This window comes from Lissotriton vulgaris, chromosome 2_1 (assembly GCF_964263255.1).
Source record: "Lissotriton vulgaris chromosome 2_1, aLisVul1.2, whole genome shotgun sequence".
NCBI classification, from domain to species: Eukaryota; Metazoa; Chordata; class Amphibia; order Caudata; family Salamandridae; genus Lissotriton; species Lissotriton vulgaris.
The window spans coordinates 1,943,866,185-1,943,887,689 of record NC_141687.1 but is presented as its reverse complement, the minus strand read 5'-3'; positions in this window follow the sequence as shown (position 1 = coordinate 1,943,887,689).

Here is a 21,505-nt window from a genome sequence, read left to right as displayed (position 1 = left end):
AATTAATTAAATCCGCAAAGGGGTCAGGTTGTTGGTCAATAGAGGCCATAGATACATTAATAGTAGAGCGCTCATTTGGGTCCTCAATAGGGTCGGTGACCATGAAATCATCAGCGACAGACTGAGATACCCCTGATTGATTAATTTGGGCACAAGGTGGCGAATCCACAATACCCAGGGAGGACCTCCGATTATTATTGATTTTTGTCACTACCTGGACCAGGTAGTTGTCCATTGTATTAGCCGGGGTGACAGGCGTTTTTTGCTTTGACATAGTGATCACACAATAATTAGCAGCGAGGCCCTGGAGATATATATAACAGTAATAGTCCGATTACACTGTAAATATAGGGGTGTTTTACCTTACCAAAGTTCGGTTAAGAGGATGGGAGTAAGAGGGGTGGCCCAGTCCAGTCTCTCACAGTCTAGAACGGGCTAAAACGGGCCCGCCCTTGGCCCGGGCTTCGCCCGGCGTCCCGCGAGACGGGGGTGATGCGCTATTTGAGCGCCTCCAGGCGCGCTGGTGACGCGGGTGACGCGGCGTGCGCCGCTCGGCCTCCTGGGATATGTAGTTCCCTCAACCGCACTCCACTCGGCCACCTCGTACTCCCAGCTGGTAATGGAGTCGGGCAGCGCAAGACAGGAGGCGGGAGGGCAAAGCAGAAGTGGCGTAGGTTTGCTTCAGGACTCCAACTCCTCTCTGGGCAGCAACAGCGTTTGGCCGGTAAAGGTTCCCCCCCCTCGACCGGGGTGATGCGCTATTTGAGCGCCTCCAGGCGCGCTGGTGACGCGGCGTGCGCCGCTCGGCCTCCTGGGATATGTAGTTCCCTCAACCGCACTCCACTCGGCCACCTCGTACTCCCAGCTGGTAATGGAGTCGGGCAGCGCGAGACAGGAGGCGGGAGGGCAAAGCAGCAGTGGCGTAGGTTTGCTTCAGGACTCCAACTCCTCTCTGGGCAGCAACAGAGTTTGGCCGGTAAAGGTTCCAAACATTACACCTGTGCCACAGTTCTTGATCCACGGTACAAACCATTACTATCCACTTTCATTCCTTTTTCAGACGGGGATGTTAGAAAATACAAAATATGGAAAGCTGAGCAAGGCAGTGTTGTAGAAAAAGAATAGTAGGGAATTAAAGGCCCTCTCATCCATGGCACAAGTCCTGCGGCACAGCCTTCCAGTTCAGAATCTGAGGGTAGTGCTGTTGGCTCACAGCAGCTAAAACTATAACATATACACCATCAACAACAAGACCAGGAGCCCCAGCCCCCAAATCTGCAATTGAGTGGTTTCTACCGGTAGGGCTTAAGTCTAGTGCAGAGGCGAAAACAAAAGTGGTAGAGCAAAGTGGAGCACCATCAATGAACAATGAGTAAATGGTCCAGGCCTATATAGATGATGAAATAGAGGCCTTTCTTGAACAAAACCCATTGGCGTATTGGTATGGGAAGAGGTACCAATGACCAGTGCTCAGCAGTCTGGCAATAAACTATCTGGCTTGCCATGTGGCCAGTGTTTCCACTGAGCGTGTTTTCAGTGCGGCTGCTTCCATTGTCACAGTGAAAAGGACCAGTATCTTGCCCCAAAATGTAGACAGATTAACCATGATCTAAATGAATCAGAACTTTTACCACCAGATTACATCATACCTGAGGTACCACAGGCGGAAGTTGAGGAAGACTCAGGTCACAGAAATAGTGTGTTAGATGGCCTACTTCTGCGTGAACCCCCAGAGTTTGACGATGAGCTCTACTTCCCTGACTACTAGGCATTCTTTCTTTCTTTGACACCAACCCCCCAAAAAAAGATATAGCTAGGCAACATTATTTACTTTATTATTTGTGTGTGTCTGTTTGGCCAATTCATCCCACTGTGTTACTCTTCAACACATTTTATTGCCGGATTGGAGTTGCAACTATGTCCAGTGAAGATGTCCTGATTCCCCCATACCCATTTCCCTCAAGGGCATTGGATGAAGTGAATAAAAATAAATGTGTGCCTGCCTCAAACCCTGGGCCATGACTATCTATTCACTCCTACCCTAGAGGGACTGCCCTACATGTGACATTATTATAATTCGATTTACACTGACAAGTCTTTGCTTCATGAACAAATGGAGGAACTGCATTCTGCAATGTACCACCAATCCATCATGGTAAGCACAACAGAAGAACAGGTAAACGTTGGCATGCATTTCACAGTGTTATTGTTTCTTGTGATGTGAACTCCTTGTGATGTGTCATCATCATGTGTGTTGAGAATAGATAATTTATGTGGTGGCAGGCAGTGTGAGACTGGGTGTTTGTTAGTTACGCTTTATGTGTTAGTGATCATTGAGATTCACAATGTTGGTGGCCTGATGAATGCTGATTAATAATTTCCCCCTGAAGGTTATTTTTTTCCTTCCCTTATGAGAGATAGGACAGCGAGATTCCTTCACCAGGTCCACTTCACAGTCCATACTGCTTTGTTTTATTGTTTTATGCTTTATACTCCTCAAAGAATCAGACCAGAACAGTCACTTTGATAATGTAAAGTTTGCAAACACAAATCTAGTCTACACAAAAATTGACTCAATCTTTCCCTTCTTGTTGTTAAACAGGAAAATTGATTGTACTGCTACAGACTGATCTATTGCATTTTGAGTCAGGACTCTCGACACATCTGGTGCGGAGTTGGACACCATATTCGGAGTAAGATTTCAGAGGATCAGAGATGATGGAATAACTCAGGGTGTGGTAGAGGGCATGAGCGTGACTACTTTGAGAACAGCCACCAGAAGAAGATGGAAGTTTTCAAATTTACTGAAACCAACCGATTTGGATAATGGTGACTTTGAAGTGGCCTAATGGTAAACAACACCAGACCTACACAATTCTGTGTAGTGGTGGTGAGTGGTGTGACTGACAACGGTGCGTTGATATTTTACTTGATTGGGAAAATGCTATGTTGCTGGGTGTGTGTGTACTCAGTGCGATCTAACTCAAATTCGAAGATAAGTGGTGGTTGGGTGGTGGAGCCTGTTGTTGAATGTAACTGCTGGAAACAGACACTTAGCCTTGCTACCTCTAAGTCTTCTCATTGCACTCCTCATGCAGGTTATCTTTTCTGCTTAATTCTTTTCTGCTTAATTCTTCTATGTCATTTTTGTCTTTGCCATACTAGAAAAACAAAATAACATACTCACACTTACCTTACCGAACCCTATCCTCCAGGCACCCAAGATTGATGGACAGCCCAAGGGGAATGCAGATGCAACTTCCAATTTGGCAATACAGTAAAAAAAAATCTCTTTAATCATTAGAACTGTGTGTGTTGTTTACGTTTGTTTATTTGACTCCTACAGATATTTTTATTGTATTTACTAAGTATCTCTCACAGCTGGGTACAACAGAAAATAATGTAACCTGGGTCTCTCTGGAGGCAGACGGGCAATGTGATTTGGTTTACCTGTAATAGTGCTCATCATCAAGTATGCATTTCCTTTACGTTCCATAACAGATTTATGATGGTCGGCTGCCAAGATGAATGTTGCCCTTGTTTAGTGTTTGTCTTTGTCAAACCTTTCCCTTTAATCCGCTTTATTTCCATTCATCGAACCCCAAACCCTCTTGCCCGGGCTGTGTGATTTATTGAGGTGTGACTAAGTTAAATTTACACTGTTAATCGATCACGCACTTTTGTGGGGCAGATTTGGTAAAAGTGACACCAACTCAAGGTAGGGCGAGGATCTTCTTCTGCTCTAAGTATAGCCCACACTGGCAATGTTATATATATTAGATTACCCACCCATTCACAGTATTCAATATCTAAACTTTTTTCAATGGAAAATAATTCATAATTGCCAGCATCATCATCATCCTTCCAGCACTAAAGGTTACGCTTGTCTACTTCATACCTCGAGTCGATTTCATTCTGTAACTTTTACTAGCTCACCATTCTGATTATTTTTTTTACTGTAGCATTGCTTATAATTTTTTCTCGTTTGGCTCTCTTCTTCTTGTGCACTACTGGTCGTCCTTTAGTCTTTCTTTGGTGACTGTCCCTCTGGTGAATGTCTCATTTTGCAATAATGCACACATCACTATCACTGTATATAATTTCCAAACACATGTCCATTTGTGTAGCGTGTATTTGTGCAGTACCAGTGTTTTGGCCTACAGATATATTTTTGATTATTGTTTTGAAATAATCCCAGACAGTGTCCTTCTATACGTGTAAATTACATAGGTGCCCTAACTCACTTGCCTGGTCCATGTGAGTGCATCGTTTTGCAGAGGAGTCTATGGGACTTACTGCCGATTTTGTCTATGACAGAGTGAGTTTTGAATGCGGTAAAGCAGGTAGAACAATGGCACGACGTTTCCAATGGGCTTCATGATGGTAAAAGTTGAGTAGAGGTAAGTAGAGGCCTAATATCCCTGACTGTCCACCATCTCAGATGTGGTGGTTGGATTGCCACAGTCACACTGGATGTAAAGAAATTTGTAATCAGGCCAGCGGTTTCCCTGGCGGTCTGAGCCTCTCATGGCCTCATAGGCTCATTCCATGGCCACCCCGTTGGAGTTGGATAGCATTGTCAGCAGATCATCAGCGGTCTTCTCCAAGCCACTACCCACAACTTGTAATACAGTGGTCAGACCGCCGAGCTCACGCACCACCAAACTCATAATATGGCCCTTTCATTTTACATTAAAGCATGTCATCATTTTTATTTTTGTTTACTAAGTCTAGGGGCAATTTGGCCAACCAATTTCTCTATGCATAGTTATTGATAGCTTTTCTCTTTTTATAATGGCTCTATAAAATTATAGAGTGTAGGTTGAGTTCTGCCGAATGTGGATTGAAAGTCATTGTGCCATCCTTCCAGTGGTTGTTTGCTTTGGCTTCCTCTGCCAAGGTGCTGTCATAGACATTCCAACATTGTATTTGGAAATTGGGTTGGTGTCTGTGTTGAAATAATCCATTAGGGGGCTTAGTCTGTCTTCATTTTAATGGAAGAAAGGGCTTTCTCCTAGTAGATTGTATTAGTTGCCTACCTCTGTTGTGAAATCTGACAAATTCGATGTACATAGACAGCATTCATTTCACTTCTTCTCCCACTCCTCTCCCTGTGGGCACCATGGATACTGTAAATTATTGACTATATCACCCTGCCAGTAAGAACCCGTACCCCTATGTATATGCACGGCCATTCTAGGCACCATGGCCCTTTCTACCCATTAGACTCCCCAGCTTCCCTCCTGCGCGTATCTTGCACCCCCTCTCTCATGTATAGGCCATGAAACCCGCTCCCTTTGCGCGACCCTGATGTGAAAGGTAACCCTCCTGCTTGACCCAGGCCTTCTCCATTCCCCTCTCGAAGAAGCATCCTTCGCCTCAGCTGACATGGCCCCCCCCCAGTTGTATCTGGCTGCCCCTGTTCCCCCATGTACAGGTCGTAAGATCTCTCTCTCTCTCTCTCTCTCCCTCTCTGCGCGGCTCTGGTCCTGCACGCACCCCGTCCCCCCTCCTTCTCCTCACATGAACAAGTCATAAACCCTCTTCTTCCGCAAAGCCTTGTCCTTGAGAGTCACGGCCGCGCCTGACCAGCACCTCCTTCCCTTCCATGAATGCCCCTCTATTGACGAGCCCTCCCTCCGCGCTCGATTGTCCACGCAGGCCTGAATACCACTCCTTTGATGACCCCTTCCCCCGAGTCCGGCTGACCACACATGTCCGAGGCCATCGCCTAAGCCAGGAGATACCATTTACTGCCCTTATTGTATGCCTAGCCACCCCACCCCCTGGCCATGATCAGGCGCACACATCCTACGGCACACTCAGCTGCATGATTGCCCTCCCCTCTTATCAGCAGGTCAAGGGTCCCCATTGTGAATGTATGTGGAATAGGATCATCACGAGGATTATAGGAATGTTTCCCTTTTGCGACACATTGACCTGATTGTATCATCAAATGTTCTGCAAATGTATAAAAGCCGGAGTCTCACGCTCACTTGTTAGAGCACCTCCCGAAAGACACTGTGTTTCGTGTCCGAAATGACATGCTCTCCTCATGAGAAATAAACTCTGTTCTTGATTCCTGCTCCCAGCGCCCGTCTCTTTATTTGATAATTATTCAGAATGGGAACTGAGAGGCGGTTTGCGCCAGCAGCCTGGGCATCGTTAGAATTATGGGCTCACTTTCCACAATTGGCGTCCCAACGCGGGGTCCATCAGTGACATAGGGTTCGGTAAGAGAGATCCAGACGAAAAAGTGAACGTCTAAAATGATCGGGGTATGCCTGCCTTGAGAGGGCCCTAGCCCGGCTGCCGATCGACAGAACTTCACCAATTCTGAACGGACCTCTCTTGAGTGACCTATTGTCCTGACTGGAATCCCACAGGAATGCTACATGGAGTAAGAGAACGATCGGGCGCTGGAGGAAGGAGTCGAAGAACTGTCCGTATGGTCCGGTCCGGGTAAGATTAAGTAGGGTGTTTTTACACCTGATTGGTAGGGTGGCCCTGTCCACCTGATTGATTGATTGTTTGTATTGAAATCGGTATTTGTATACTGATATTGTATTGGTTGGTATTGGTTCATTTAGCTTTGAGGGCTACTTGACATATTGGTTCTCTTGTGAGAACGAGACATTCTCTGTTTGCAAACAGCGGCGAATAGGAACGTCGTCCCTCTTTGCAGATAGAGAAGGGTAGGTAATGCAGACTTTTGTCCCCGTTGTAATCCGTCATGCCTACTTTTCTCCCCACTGAATTGTTTGAAGTCGATTAATAATCGATTGTTGCTCTTTGAGATCTTCCCTGTCCACAAACAGAGATGAATAGGAATATTCTGTTCCCTTTATGGATAGCGAAGGGCAGGTAATGCAGACATTTGTCCCCGTTGTAATCCGTCATGCCTGTTTTTCTCCCCACTGATTGGTTGGTTGCCTGGACATTGTTGTTCCAGGAATTGTTTCGTTTGAGGTATTTTCTATTTGCAAACAACGTAAAATAGAAACACTCTGTCTAGTCTTTGCAAGTAGAAAAGGGTAGGTTATGCCCCTTTGTGAATTCGTCAGTCCTACCCACTCCCCACTGGTTGGTTATTGTGGGGTAGCTCGCATGGTCCGCCCAGGAGACTACTCTTATGGAGGACATATGCTCTCTACTCATGGGCCATTTAGTAGAAATAGACCGACTGGTCCGTCCAGGAGGCTACCCTAGTAAGTGGAAGTACATCGCTCGGTCTGTCCAGGATGATACCCTAATGAAGGAATATATGTTCCCCTTTTGATCGATAATCTCGTTCCACCCCGGACCATTTATTGGAGGGGACTCGTCTGGTCCGTCCAGATGTACCCCCCTAGTGAAAAGGACACATAAAAATATGAAGTGATCACCGTTCCCTACTAACAAAAAGCTTTAGCTCGAAACACGCTAAGGAAGAGAAAGAAAAATAAAAGGAAATCAGGCTAAGTCAGTAACCCCCTGATGAGCTTTTGACTTCACCAAAAATAAGAAACATTAGAAGTAGTTCGTAATAAGAAATATAAAATGGCGAAAAGATTCGATATCAGAACATAGCCACGAGGTAGCTAGGCTTCACTGCCTGTTCCTGTTCCCAACATGTCTGCCTCATTGCCCACCACGCCCAAATAACGGTCACATGAAATAGAAACAACTCAATAGGTACCTACCCCCATTCCGGAAGCTCCCGAAGTGCAACAGGCCCGCGGTTACGCCCATCCGGAAGGCGAGGCCTGAAGGCACGAGGGACTCGCCTGCCCACGGTCAGAAGGAGACGATGTTGGGCAGGCGGTCCAAAAAGGATGACAAGGACCTCTCCGTCTTCTCCCTTCTGCCGCCCTGCAGGCCGCGGGGAGAGAGGGGGCTGTCTTGCCTCGGCCGCCGACCACCCCTCTCTCTCACCCGATCCGGCTCCTGTTGAGGGCCGGAGCCAAGGCGAAACGACAGCGAATCAAGTAGTCCCGCCACATTTCAAATTCGCCGCATGCCATCGTCTGCTGGTCCAGAGCCGAAGCCAAGGCAAGAACGGCGGCAAATCAGATAGTCCCGCCACATGCCAAATTCACCGCCTGCCTTCATAGGTATAGGCAGTCCTGCCACATTCCACGCTCCCTGGAGAGTCGAAGGTAGTCCCGCCACATGTTGCCGAGGGAAGGGGGGGGGCTGTCTTGCCTCAGCCGCCGACCACCCCCCCCCCATCATCAATGACTGGCATGGCCGATGTCGAAAACTATGGAGCCGGGGAACGGCGCAGGGTCGCTGGAAGGGGGAGGTGCCGCGAACGGCCCTCCCCCACCTCCCTCCAGGTGGAGGCTTCCAGCGACACCCCAACGCTCTTCGCTTAAGGGTCAACATCAAAAAGAGGTCCTCTGCCCAGGACGGGCACACGCTCCATATCGCCTCTCCTCGACCTTGAAGATTCTATAAGAGCCGGGGGGCCCCCGACCCCCTGCATGGGTGCCCCCGTCCCCTTTGCTGGGAACCACGACAGCGGTGCTGCTCCTGCCGGCACCAGACTTGGATCGGAAATGGCTAAGATACCGCCACGGCACAGGCTTGTTCAGTTCCGGAGGAACACCAGAATGACCCGGTAGGAAAATTGTTGCCGCCCTTCCCACTCTTTGACTCATGGTCCATATTGTTAGACTGTTAACCACATTGCACGAGACTTTCTGAACTGCCAATGGAAAGTTCTGGGCCAACCTTGCGAGACTAGAGACACTCTGACTATGCTAGAACTCGCCTGACCCCACCCAAAATGGCGCCGACGCGAAATGTGACGTTTTTAATGAACTTTGTTGCACCCTGATCGCGCAACCTTTTTGCACCGAGATATATATAACGCTTGGATAATGGAAGTAAATATGAAGGGTATTGAGTATGTGCTTGAACAATGAATTGACTTAAGGGTGGGTACTGTCTATGAGTTGGGAAATGAATTGGTATAAATGAATGATCATTGGACGATGTATTTATGAACGTATTTAAGATGAATTACTGACATGCATCATGCTTGCTCTGTAGGAGAGTTTAATATGATTTTATTGCACTGCCGCACTTTTGTACAATGAACTGCCACCAGCTTCGTTCTTCCCATGCACAGTTCCAATCTGCTCCGTGGCTAGCCCACCGGGTTGTAGGCCTGTATTTATGTGTCAACCCTCTTTTATTAAAGGTATTTTGGAAACGAAAGCATCATTGTAGCGGATTGCATTAATGAGTTTTGAATGAATTACTACTATGAGCAACGAGAAAGTATGATGAAGGCTAAAGGTTAAAAAGGACCCGATATTTAGCAGCCACACTATGTGTGACAGGCAGCCGGAAAGGTGCTTTAGAAGCCCTGAAACGACACCACAGAAATGCCACCTGGCCGCCACCCTTGTACCCGATCAAAAGAGGTTACGACCAAGTAGCTCATGTCGCACAGATCGTCAACGATTATCTGTCTGACCTCTCTGGTCAAATCTGGGCTTAAACGCCGAGATGGTAAAGAAAGGCGGTACGTGAAGATGGGTCGAGTATGTGGTAAGTAAAAGCATTTTCGGGCTACTACATGCTGATGTACTTTGAATGCTGCCACCCCCACCCCTTCTTTTCCCTCCCTTCTGCAGGTCACGTCGGAACGTCGGCTGAAGTGTGGAAGAGCGACGGTCAGACCACCTACGAAAAAGGAAAAGAGGGAATATGTGTGAAGTCGTTATAACGATAGGTTCTTAAAAGAAAAGACGTAGACTTAACATGACTGTTCTTCCTTAGGACATAGCGACTGAGAGGATGGACTGACATAGAAACTGGACAGGTACTGAATGACGAACAAAATTTTGACTAGAAAGGACGTATTAAATAATGTAACTGGACGTTTGAATAGGTAGGGAAAGGACAAAGAAAATCGTACGTATAAGGGTTGCCACGGCGCCACCCGTCTAGGAAGTTAGAAATGTCGCCGATGTTCAAAATGCACTACTCCCTTTCTCACACTCTTGCAGATATAGCCAAGCTGTCCGACTGTTTTCCCGATCAATACTTGCCGTTGCCTCAGCCTGGAGAACCTCCCACCACAGGAGGGAACAGAAAAATGGTTTAAGATCCAACCATGGGTAACTAGCATGACCAGGTTAATTTCCGATCAGCCAACGGAGGTGTGAGTATTGGTAATTGGGAACGCTCACAGGCGTGACAAACGAGAAGAAAAAGGGGGGAAAGGCAGAAAGAGCTAAGCACGTAGATAAATAGGATAGTAAAGATATGTAGGATATATATATAAAAAGCAGATGTTGTGGACTAACAATTGTTTCCCGTCTTGTTGTGAATGTCTTGTCTATGTGTAATATATGTGCCGTCTTCCCTGTCTGAGTCTGTGTGTATGTAACGTACGAATTTGTGTCTCCCCTCTGTCTGTATCTATAGGTCACCTGACCTTTGCTGTTCCGTGTTGTGAACGCACTAAATGACCTATTTTCGTACACGTCTCTTTCTCCACCCTTCTTTCTCTCTCTCTCCTTACATGTCATACGTGTACCGAATGGCTCGTTTAGACTGCGGACGACTCTCACTCTCTTTGAGAGCCTCCCTATTTTCTGTCCATCTTTTTGGTAAAATTGTGCCCCACCGGCACCACTCCGATTTGATACGTATTTGAACACGAAGGTGTTCAGCGAAATTGACCAAAACTAAAATGACTGTATCTTGCCATGTTACTGCCTCTCCTTTCTGCAAAATGAATGAACTTGAATTGGCTAATAAGGAAAGGACAGGTAAGACGACTAAAGTCCCCCAAATCAGGCCATTTCTAGGGGAACTGTATGTCAATGGCATCCTATGTCTGTTCTTCAGAGACGAACGCCAACGTCTAGGTTGACACCCAATACCCAGATTGCCCCACCCCTTTGCACCCAAGCGCAAGCGCCTGAAGCATCCCCGCCCCATTTTTGATAGAACCGCTTCCGTTGTCCCAGGTATGAACATAATGACCATGGGTAGCTGCTGACCCTTGAGGAAATGTTGTTTTGCCCGATTCTCGACGATAGCACCCCCACCCTGTCTGAAAATGTTGGCCAATCCTGAAGGGAAATGCTCCGTAATGTCGAATATGATGTAACGCACAGTTGATGGGAATGTCATTTGTCCTCGCCTGAGTTATAAACAGGACGATGAATAAACATGCCATAGATTCAGTAGGAATGCTGACACATGCACTGCTTGGTAATAGACCTCTGACTGTGACCAATGACCATAAGGACTCAAATGCGAAAAATTGAGGGAGGAATTCACATGCGTAGATATCTTCTTCTGCCATTTCTCTAAAATACTGTCTTGTACCCATTCAAAGATTCACGATCACCGGAGGAGATGGGTCGGATGTGACATACAGCCTGGCTACAGATCTTGGGACACGTGTGACCTCGACCGAAGGTGGAGCTGCAGAGCAACAAGATACGGACGAGACAGCACTTTCGACGTGGAAAATGAAAAATGACGGGCTGCCCTGAAGCCCTCCGTCTGCTAACCCACGTGTGCCTGGAGTCTCCGTCCCCCTTCTTTGGGCCCGATTGATGGGCCTGCCTGCTTGTTATCCTTTGCTCCCTTGGTCCCTTTTGTGTGTCCCAGGAACTCTGACCCAACTCCGCTCACTCTTTCTCCCATTGACTGTTTGAACAACATTCACCCACCTTCCCACGTCACCTTTTGCCAAAGGAAAGAACTGCATTCATATGGGAATAGGGTGTTGCCATAGAACTATAGGTGCCGAGCATAAGGCGCCACCAAACGGACTGTTTAGGGAACAGGACTGTGGTCTAACAGCAGAGGACTGACCGCACCCTGCAACGCGTGAGGATGGAACCGAGCTGGACCCGTAGCTCCATCGCCGGTGCTCAACAGCGCCACCGAAAGTACCCGGATTAGAGCCTACCAGTGATGGCTCGCTGATAAAAAGACACTGTGACGAAGAAATACTGTGCATTGAACTGAATTCCGCTCTCAACTGCCTGGTCAAAACTGTTCATTGGTCACATTTTTTAAGTCAGAAAGCCTTGTGCTATGTAATGCGTTTAACTGTTAGGAACACACCGAAAATGTAATTTCGTATGTACTGCATTCTTCCCTTCACCTTAACTGTCTATGATTGTACGCCACATGTTAGTATCGACAAAGTGCTAATTCGTCATCGATGCTTGCCTGCCCGTAATGTCATCAGCTGTAAAAATGATTGCTGCTATGTAAAAAGGGGCGACTGTGAAATCTGACAAATTCGATGTACATAGACAGCATTCATTTCACTTCTTCTCCCACTCCTCTCCCTGTGGGCACCATGGATACTGTAAATTATTGACTATATCACCCTGCCAGTAAGAACCCGTACCCCTATGTATATGCACGGCCATTCTAGGCACCATGGCCCTTTCTACCCATTAGACTCCCCAGCTTCCCTCCTGCGCGTATCTTGCACCCCCTCTCTCATGTATAGGCCATGAAACCCGCTCCCTTTGCGCGACCCTGATGTGAAAGGTAACCCTCCTGCTTGACCCAGGCCTTCTCCATTCCCCTCTCGAAGAAGCATCCTTCGCCTCAGCTGACATGGCCCCCCCCCAGTTGTATCTGGCTGCCCCTGTTCCCCCATGTACAGGTCGTAAGATCTCTCTCTCTCTCTCTCTCTCCCTCTCTGCGCGGCTCTGGTCCTGCACGCACCCCGTCCCCCCTCCTTCTCCTCACATGAACAAGTCATAAACCCTCTTCTTCCGCAAAGCCTTGTCCTTGAGAGTCACGGCCGCGCCTGACCAGCACCTCCTTCCCTTCCATGAATGCCCCTCTATTGACGAGCCCTCCCTCCGCGCTCGATTGTCCACGCAGGCCTGAATACCACTCCTTTGATGACCCCTTCCCCCGAGTCCGGCTGACCACACATGTCCGAGGCCATCGCCTAAGCCAGGAGATACCATTTACTGCCCTTATTGTATGCCTAGCCACCCCACCCCCTGGGCCATGATCAGGCGCACACATCCTACGGCACACTCAGCTGCATGATTGCCCTCCCCTCTTATCAGCAGGTCAAGGGTCCCCATTGTGAATGTATGTGGAATAGGATCATCACGAGGATTATAGGAATGTTTCCCTTTTGCGACACATTGACCTGATTGTATCATCAAATGTTCTGCAAATGTATAAAAGCCGGAGTCTCACGCTCACTTGTTAGAGCACCTCCCGAAAGACACTGTGTTTCGTGTCCGAAATGACATGCTCTCCTCATGAGAAATAAACTCTGTTCTTGATTCCTGCTCCCAGCGCCCGTCTCTTTATTTGATAATTATTCAGAATGGGAACTGAGAGGCGGTTTGCGCCAGCAGCCTGGGCATCGTTAGAATTATGGGCTCACTTTCCACACTGTGACAGAGACATGGGTTAGTTGTCATAACCCTGACCTCCTTGTGTTCTCCCTCCCCCTGTCGCTTGGGTGGTGGGCTTGCAGGATCAAGCACATGTCTCACTGCCTCCATGGCTTTTCATGGGACTCATTGCGCCATAGGCTTGACAGCATTCTTGGCATGGTAATTATCCCCCACCTACACCACCTAGTCATGAAACACCAAAGTACAAATGGGAAAAACACCCAGGGCCTTCAGTCTGACTCATAGGCCCATGGCTATGGGGATATTTGGGCTGACTCATAGGCACATGATTATGAGGATATTTAGGATGACTCATAGGCATATGACTACTGGGATATTTGGGTTGATTCATAGCGACATGACTATTGGGATATTTGGGCTGACTCAGCAGGATTTTGGAACTGTATTTATACCGTACTCAAGCCACAAGGGAGAGCTTGGCAAGTCCACTGGTTAAAGAGGATGGATTCTCTTCAGTGATCCTTCTCACTTGAATGTCTCCGTGACCCGGCAGAGCTTCTTCTGCATTGTAGTTCTCCTGCGAATCTCCGACGCTGTGGACATCTTCTCACCTGTAAATCCAGTGATGCAGAAAACTCCAACCCTACACCATAGCAGCGAGTACATAATTAATTGTCAACAAGCAAGCAAATTATCTTACCATCGCCTGCCACAGCCGCTGGCTCACCCCAGCAGCGGCCGCATCTGCTCCCTGGCTGGTGCCGCCATCCCCACTAGCCCCGGCTTTGGTGGTGGGTGAGGCTAGAATTTTTTTTTTAAAAGCATCTCAAGAAGACAACCTGTAAAGGACTGGACTGAGTGGCTAGAGCTATTGGCAAATCTGAGTTTTTGAATAGAAGTAGGAGTGGCTAACTGGGCGGACAATCGGACATAAGGTCTTCTTGGTTGGTGAATGTAATGGTGCCACCCTCATCCTCCTTATACTTCCTTCCAGCCATGGATCACAGTAATCAGTTTACCATCAACTGCTGCTAATAATACCTGGATAAGGCCTAGATAAGAAAAAGACACAACTTTGGCATGTCCAACATGACCATGGCTACTCTCTCGTTTTACTGATTGAGCATGAGAAAATTAAAGAAAGCCTTCTCATCTCAACAAACATGGGTACAATACATTACTTGGGCATGCAACCTGCACGGTAGAGTAGTAGTACTAGTACTCGTATTAGTAAGTACCCATAACTAATGGGTTCTCTGAGTCTTACAGTACCACCACTAGGAAGTCCACAAAATATATAGGGAAAAATGACTGAAAAACTAGAAGAAAGGAAGCAACAGACAGACTAGGACAGACAGAGGCAGTTTGAGGTAAAATACAGACACTAGAAATATAAAATAACTTAGTAGGATAATGGAGGGATAACAAGATATTTGAAATAGATAAATCAAAGAGAATTTGGGAAAAAATAAAATTAGGAAACAGGTAGAAAATAGTTCAAGTTGAGGAGCAGTAAAAGTTAGGGAAATATATACTAAGATTATGAACAGGAGGACTTTATGAGGTGAACACAGCCATCGGCCGAGGAGCATTCGTCCTAGGAGGTACCTCCAGCTCCCGCACCCGCCTCGGATGACCTCTTGCCCCTGGATGCTGCTGTAATACATAATTAAACAGACAAAAATAATTGGTAGTAAATACATAATCTTCTGAAAAATGTTTTTGAACCGGAAATGGCAATTGCAATGATATTGAACTTTCCTAAATCAGATCAACTAGTAGTAGACTAGTATCATGGACTGTCCTATCTATTTATTCCACATTTCCTAAACCTACCTAGCACACTCCATAGTTTTTGAATAAATTGCAATAAATGATATTTGCTTCTATATTCCAAACTCATTTACAAACATTCTCAACCCTCTTTGATGGGCCAATTCACTAAGTCTGCATTTTGTGTTTAATGGACTCATGCATACACCAAATTGTTGGTTGATTGTCACTGTAATAGCTACAGAAAAGGTTCTAAGAACTGAAGTGACAGGATGCGCGCAGCTAAATTACTAATGCTAACTACCACTATCTTAGTGACAGGACAAAGGAAAGGAGTCTCTCTCTAGTCTGCATTACTTAAGGGCTTACATAATCAGCACACGCAAGCACAATGTCATAAACAAGTATAATTAGGTAACACAGAGCACCTGTCTAGAATACTGATCATATAATATAAGATTTGTACATGTAACTTACCAGCATGTGAGCAGCATACTTGCTATTTGGTAAAAAGACATTTGCAATAAGACACCACAAAACTAATCATAATATAAATGATTAGCTTCTCACCAAGCCCATGACCTCAACCCCTAGCAGGTCCAGCATGTCCTGCTCGCGGTCCAGGATGTCGGGCCACCGGTGCATCAGCTGATTGTAGTCTGATGCACCCCACCTACCTCATCATCTTCCAGGGACGCCACTAGATATGTACCCATTGATCCTGTGGTTGAGCGGGTCATGCAGGTGGAGTGGAAGAGGAGTAGCTGAGACCTGCGTTGGGTATCAGTTAATACTATTATTCCTTAGACCTTGGTTCCTCTCCTCTCCCTTCAAAGTGCCATACTCTTCTGCTCCTAAAAGTGATGTAAGACGCAGCATCCAATCCCGGTGTGTTCTGTAATTCATATTGGCAAGTTCCCCCTTGTTAATCACAGCAACCTATGCTCCAGGCCGAGCACTGAACTATTGATTGAATTATTATTGCCTATGATGTATGCACTTTCATGCCTGAGCTGAAATTATGCTTTTAACTGTATAGCAACTATGTTTTGCAAAAACACCAATAAAGCAATTAAATCAAAAAAATGCCTGCTGCATGCTGCAGCACACATATATGAGGCACTCCCCCTTTCTAGGTTATTTTTTTGCTGGAAGGTGGCCTTTCCAACACAAACTCAATCCTCCCCACAACACTTGTACCCTTGCCCAAGGCGCAAGGGTGCCTGCTTTAACTCATGGCAGCGATTGTGCGCCAACGTTGGTGGAAAAGATGGAAATGGACCATATCTTATTGATAGGGCACATTCCTGCCCTTTTGTTTTGTTGCAGGCCAGTGCAGCAAGATTGCTTGCAGCGCTGTCCTGCACCAAAACCTCTTAAATGAGGCCCAAGTGTGTTTGTATCATTATTAAAACCAGGTAATTTCTGATGTTACAAAAAACTGGTGCAATGGGGACTTAGCACTAGTTTTTCGTTTTTAGTGACATATTAGGAAATCCTTGTAAATATTGCTCTGTGTGTTTGCAGGAGTTTTTACGTGGGGACGTCCACCTTGATTCTCATTTCCGGTAAGTTACGCTAACAGAAGTGACACTGTGAAAAATTCATGTTAACACTGGAAAAATGCTGCTAACTGGACTTTGCGGCAAAATGTGGTGAAAAAAAAATCCAAGTAAAATCAAAAAATGGACACTACGGCGGCGTTAAATCCTTGTAAATATGCCCCTTAGGCCCTGATTACAAGTGCAGGGCTAAATTACAAATTCTGGGCGAACACGTGTTTACACAGGGATCGATAAATCAAGTTATATTAAACTTCTCAACATTTATGGGGAGAGGCAAATGCTGTGAAAAAGACAAAACACACAGAATTTGGTATGTTAAATACTGATTCTGCATGTTATGCTTCCTTTGCAAGATACAAATGTGGAATAGGAGGTATTTAAAACATTTGGAAAATACCTAATTCTGGGGTAGTGGAAGTTACCTATTCCACTGAACTTGTAATGATGGCTATAGTACTTGAAAGCAATAAACACTACTCAAAACTTCCCTCTCACTTCAACAAGGTGAAAACAAGGGTCAACTGTAGTATCCTGGCAGTCACAACCACTCGGACACAGGGTAACTGTCGGAGCTTATTTATTGCACGTCCTTCTGCTTACACGCTCATCGGCTAACTGCCGTCCTCCTTCCCTGGCTCCACCCTTTCTGCCTGCCCTCGTTCTCCCTCGCTTGTTTCCGGTCCAGGGAAGACATGGCTTGGCAGTTCGGGCTGGACTGTTCCCATGAGGCACAGGGTCAGACTGATTTGCATATAGCCATGTCTGAACTGGGGTGGCAGAGTGGGCTAAAGAACGGTGATGGATTAAACCCAGATCTTTTGACTGGGTTTGAGTGTTTGATTGATTCAGATGCTCCGTCCATCACCACCCCCTTTTGTACCGCTTTTGGCCGCCATAAGTGTGGCAGGTTATGCTCAGACGTGAGTCCCTTGCTCACTTTGCCACTGCGTTCAAGCAAGCGGGGCTGAAGACGGCTGGAATGCCAGAAACCAGTCCTCAGTAGCTTGTTTCCGGTCCAGGGAAGACATGGCTTGGCAGTTCGGGCTGGACTGTTCCCCTGAGGCACAGGGTCAGACTGATTTGCATATAGCCATGTCTGAACTGGGGTGGCAGAGTGGGCTAAAGAACGGTGATGGATTAAACCCAGATCTTTTGGCTGGGTGTGAGTGTTTGATTGATTCAGATGCTCCGTCCATCACCACCCCCTTTTGTACTGCTTTTGGCCGCCATAAGTGTGGCAGGGCATGCTCAGACGTGAGTCCCTTGCTCATTTTGCCACTGGGTTCAAGCAAGCCGGGCTGAAGACGGCTGGAATGCCAGAAACCGGTCCTCGGAAGCTTGTTTCCGGTCCAGAGATGACATGGCTTGGCAGTTCGGGCTGGACTGTTCCCATGAGGCACAGGGTCAGACTGATTTGCATATAGCCATGTCTGAACTGGGGTGGCAGAGTGGGCTAAAGAACGGTGATGGATTAAACCCAGATCTTTTGACTGGGTGTGAGTGTTTGATTGATTCAGATGCTCCGTCCATCACCACCCCCTTTTGTACCGCTTTTGGCCGCCATAAGTGTGGCAGGGTATGCTCAGATGTGAGTCCCTTGCTCACTTTGCCACTGGGTTCAAGCATGCCGGGCTGAAGACGATTGGAATGCCAGAAACCGGTCCTCGGAAGCTTGTTTCCGGACCAGGGAAGACATGGCTTGGCAGTTCGGGCTGGACTGTTCCCATGAGGCACACAGTCAGACTGATTTGCATATAGCCATGTCTGAACTGGGGTGGCAGAGTGGGCTAAAGAACGGTGATGGATTAAACCCAGATCTTTTGACTGGGTGTGAGTTTTTGATTGATTTAGATGCTCCATCCATCACCACGCCCTTTTGTACCGCTTTTGGCCGCCATAAGTGTGGCAGGGTATGCTCAGATGTGAGTCCCTTGTCCACTTTGCCACTGGGTTCAAGCAAGTCGGGCTGAAGACGGCTGGAATGCCAGAAACCGGTCCTCGGAAGCTTGTTTCCGGTCCAGGGAAGACATGGCTGGGCAGTTCGGGCTGGACTGTTCCCATGAGGCACAGGGTCAGACTGATTTGCATATAGCCATGTCAGAACTGGGGTGGCAGAGTGGGCTAAAGAACGGTGATGGATTAAACCCAGATCTTTTGACTGGGTGTGAGTGTTTGATTGATTCAGATGCTCCGTCCATCACCACCCCCTTTTGTACCGCTCGTTCTCCCTCGGGCAGGTCCTAGTGCCCCGTGCGTGTGCACACATCATTACATCTCCCCCCTCTGTAAATAAAAACATGAACACAACCATGTATCAACGTTTTTTTTATCTCTTGCACGTCGCTGAGGATCGCCACTTACAGTTCTTCAATTAGGCGAGATGGTTTTCTAACGGTCCGTCCGGGGCGCAACTGGGGATCAGCGATATCTCGCTCAGGCTCATCAGGAGTTGGCAACAATACCTGACTGCTGCTGAGCGGTGTCTCATGTCCATTGTTCTCAACGAGTGATTCAGTCAATAGTTCTTTTACGCTAGGGCTGCACTTCTTAAAGTGTGTCACATTCCTGGTGACTCTTCTTCCGTCTGTTTTTACGGTGATCATGGTTCCCTTCTGTTTCACAACTTTCAACGGAGTCTCATGATACTTGCAGTCAGTCTTTCAGTGCTGCTCTTGCCGCGCCAACACCCAGTCTCCTTCAAGAATTTCAGCGTGAGAGGCATTTCGACGTTCATCCGCATATCCCTTCGTTTTTTCCTTCTTTAACTTGTCCACGGCCGCAATTTCCTCATGGTCAGAATCCTGATATGGTTCACTCACCAGGACATTCATCATTGTCAGTCTGGTGCGCACTGGCCTGCCTAGCATGAGGGTGGCCGGACACTTGCCTGTGGTGGAGTGGGGTGTGTTTCTGTAGGCACATAGTACTTCATTGAGCGCTATCTGTACGCTCTTTCGAGTGAGCTCCGCCTGCCGAATGGCTTTCTTGACCGTGGCCATGAAGCGTTCAACCATTCCATTCGCCTGAGGCCAGAGTGGTGTGATTTTCCGGTGTTTAAAATATAGGTGGTGAGCGAACTCGGCGAAATCTTGGCTATTTAATGGGGGCCCGTTATCAGATTTTACCACTTGAGGAATGCCCCACGCAACGAAGATTTCATCTAGAATTGGTATTCCGCTGGAGGCTTTGGTGGATGTGCAGAGTTGTGCAATGGGGAATCTGGAATATTCGTCCATGATGACAAGGACATATTGCCCCGACTTGAATGGCCCAAAGAAATAAACGGCAACGTGTTGCCAGACGCCATCCGGCAGTGGAGACATTTGCAGCGGTGCAGGGGGATCTGGACGGCTCACTAGCTGACACTGTGGGCAATCTTTTAATGTTGTTTCCACCATTAGATCCAGTGTTGACAACCAGACCCGCTCTCGTAGTGCTCTTTTCGTGGCTACTATGTACCTTTGTGCTTCATGGCTAGATTGATGACCCCTTGTCTTAGCTGTTTTGGAATCACAATTCGAGTGTCTCTTAGGATGAGACCATTTGCCGCTCTGACAGTTCATCATGGACATGTTTGAACGCGGACATTTCTTGGTCATTGCTCCGCTCACCTTGTCCCTTGGTTTCTGAATGTCGCCAGCTATTGGTCTGTATGCAGCGTTTGACTTCCTGCAGGGTGACATCTGACTGTGTTGTCTCACACATTGCTTCCAGCGGAACAGCAGGGGGTCTAGCTTGATCTACCACGAAATGGATGTATTCGTCCGCAATTGACCGTATGGATTTGCTGGTCCGAGTTGGGTGTCTGGACATGTAGTCAGCAGGGTTTGCCGCCTTCCCCGGCTTGTGTACAATGGTGTATGTGTATTCTTGCAACCTAAGGCCCCATCTCTCTATTCGTCCTGGCTCGAGGGTTTCCAAAAATTGTGATCAGAGCTTGATGGTCAGTGACCAGGGTGAAATGCTTTCCAAAGATGAAAATGTGGAAGTGTTCACAGGCCCACACGACAGCTAAACATTCCTTTTCGGGCGGAGAGTATGCCCTCTCCGTATCTGTGAGACTCCGACTGGCATACGCTACTATGTGGCGTTGATCTTCAACTCTGTCATACTGTGCTAAAATGGCTCCTAACCCCACAGGGCTGGCATCCACCGTTATTTCTGTCTTCTTTTTTGGGTTGAAGTAGGCCATGTTTTCAGCAGACTCCACTGCCCCCTTGATGTCTCTGAAGGCATGTTTATTATTTATTTATTTTAAACATTTGTAAAGCGCAGCTGACACCTTGCAGGTTTCCTGGCGCTGGCGAATACTCTTAACTAAGGGGAACAGACGGCGAGGAACAAGGGAAGTTGGGGTTTTTCTAGGGGAATAACCACGTTTTGATGCGTTTCCTGAAGGGGAGGAGTTGTGAGATTTGACGGATATCAGGAGGCAGACTGTTCCACAATTTAGCCGCAGCGACTCTGAAAGATCTGCCCCCCGTCCTGACTTTGTTGTATCTGGGAACAACTACCAGACAGGCTGAGGCTGAGCATAGAGTTCTGGTAGGGGTATACCAGGTAAACATGGCCTGCAGAGGTTTGGGCCCAGCTCCGTGGAGCGCTTTAAAGACAAGGCAGAGGGACTTGAAGGCCACTCGTTGTTTAAGCGGAAGCCAGTGTAATTCAGCTAGGGCTGCTGAGGCTGAAGATCTCCTGGTCCAGCCCAGAACTAATTTGGCTGCGGCTGACTGAACTCTTTGAAGTCGGTCAAGTAGAGCAACTGGGGACTCAAGTAACAGCGCGTTGCAATAGTCCAGGCGAGTG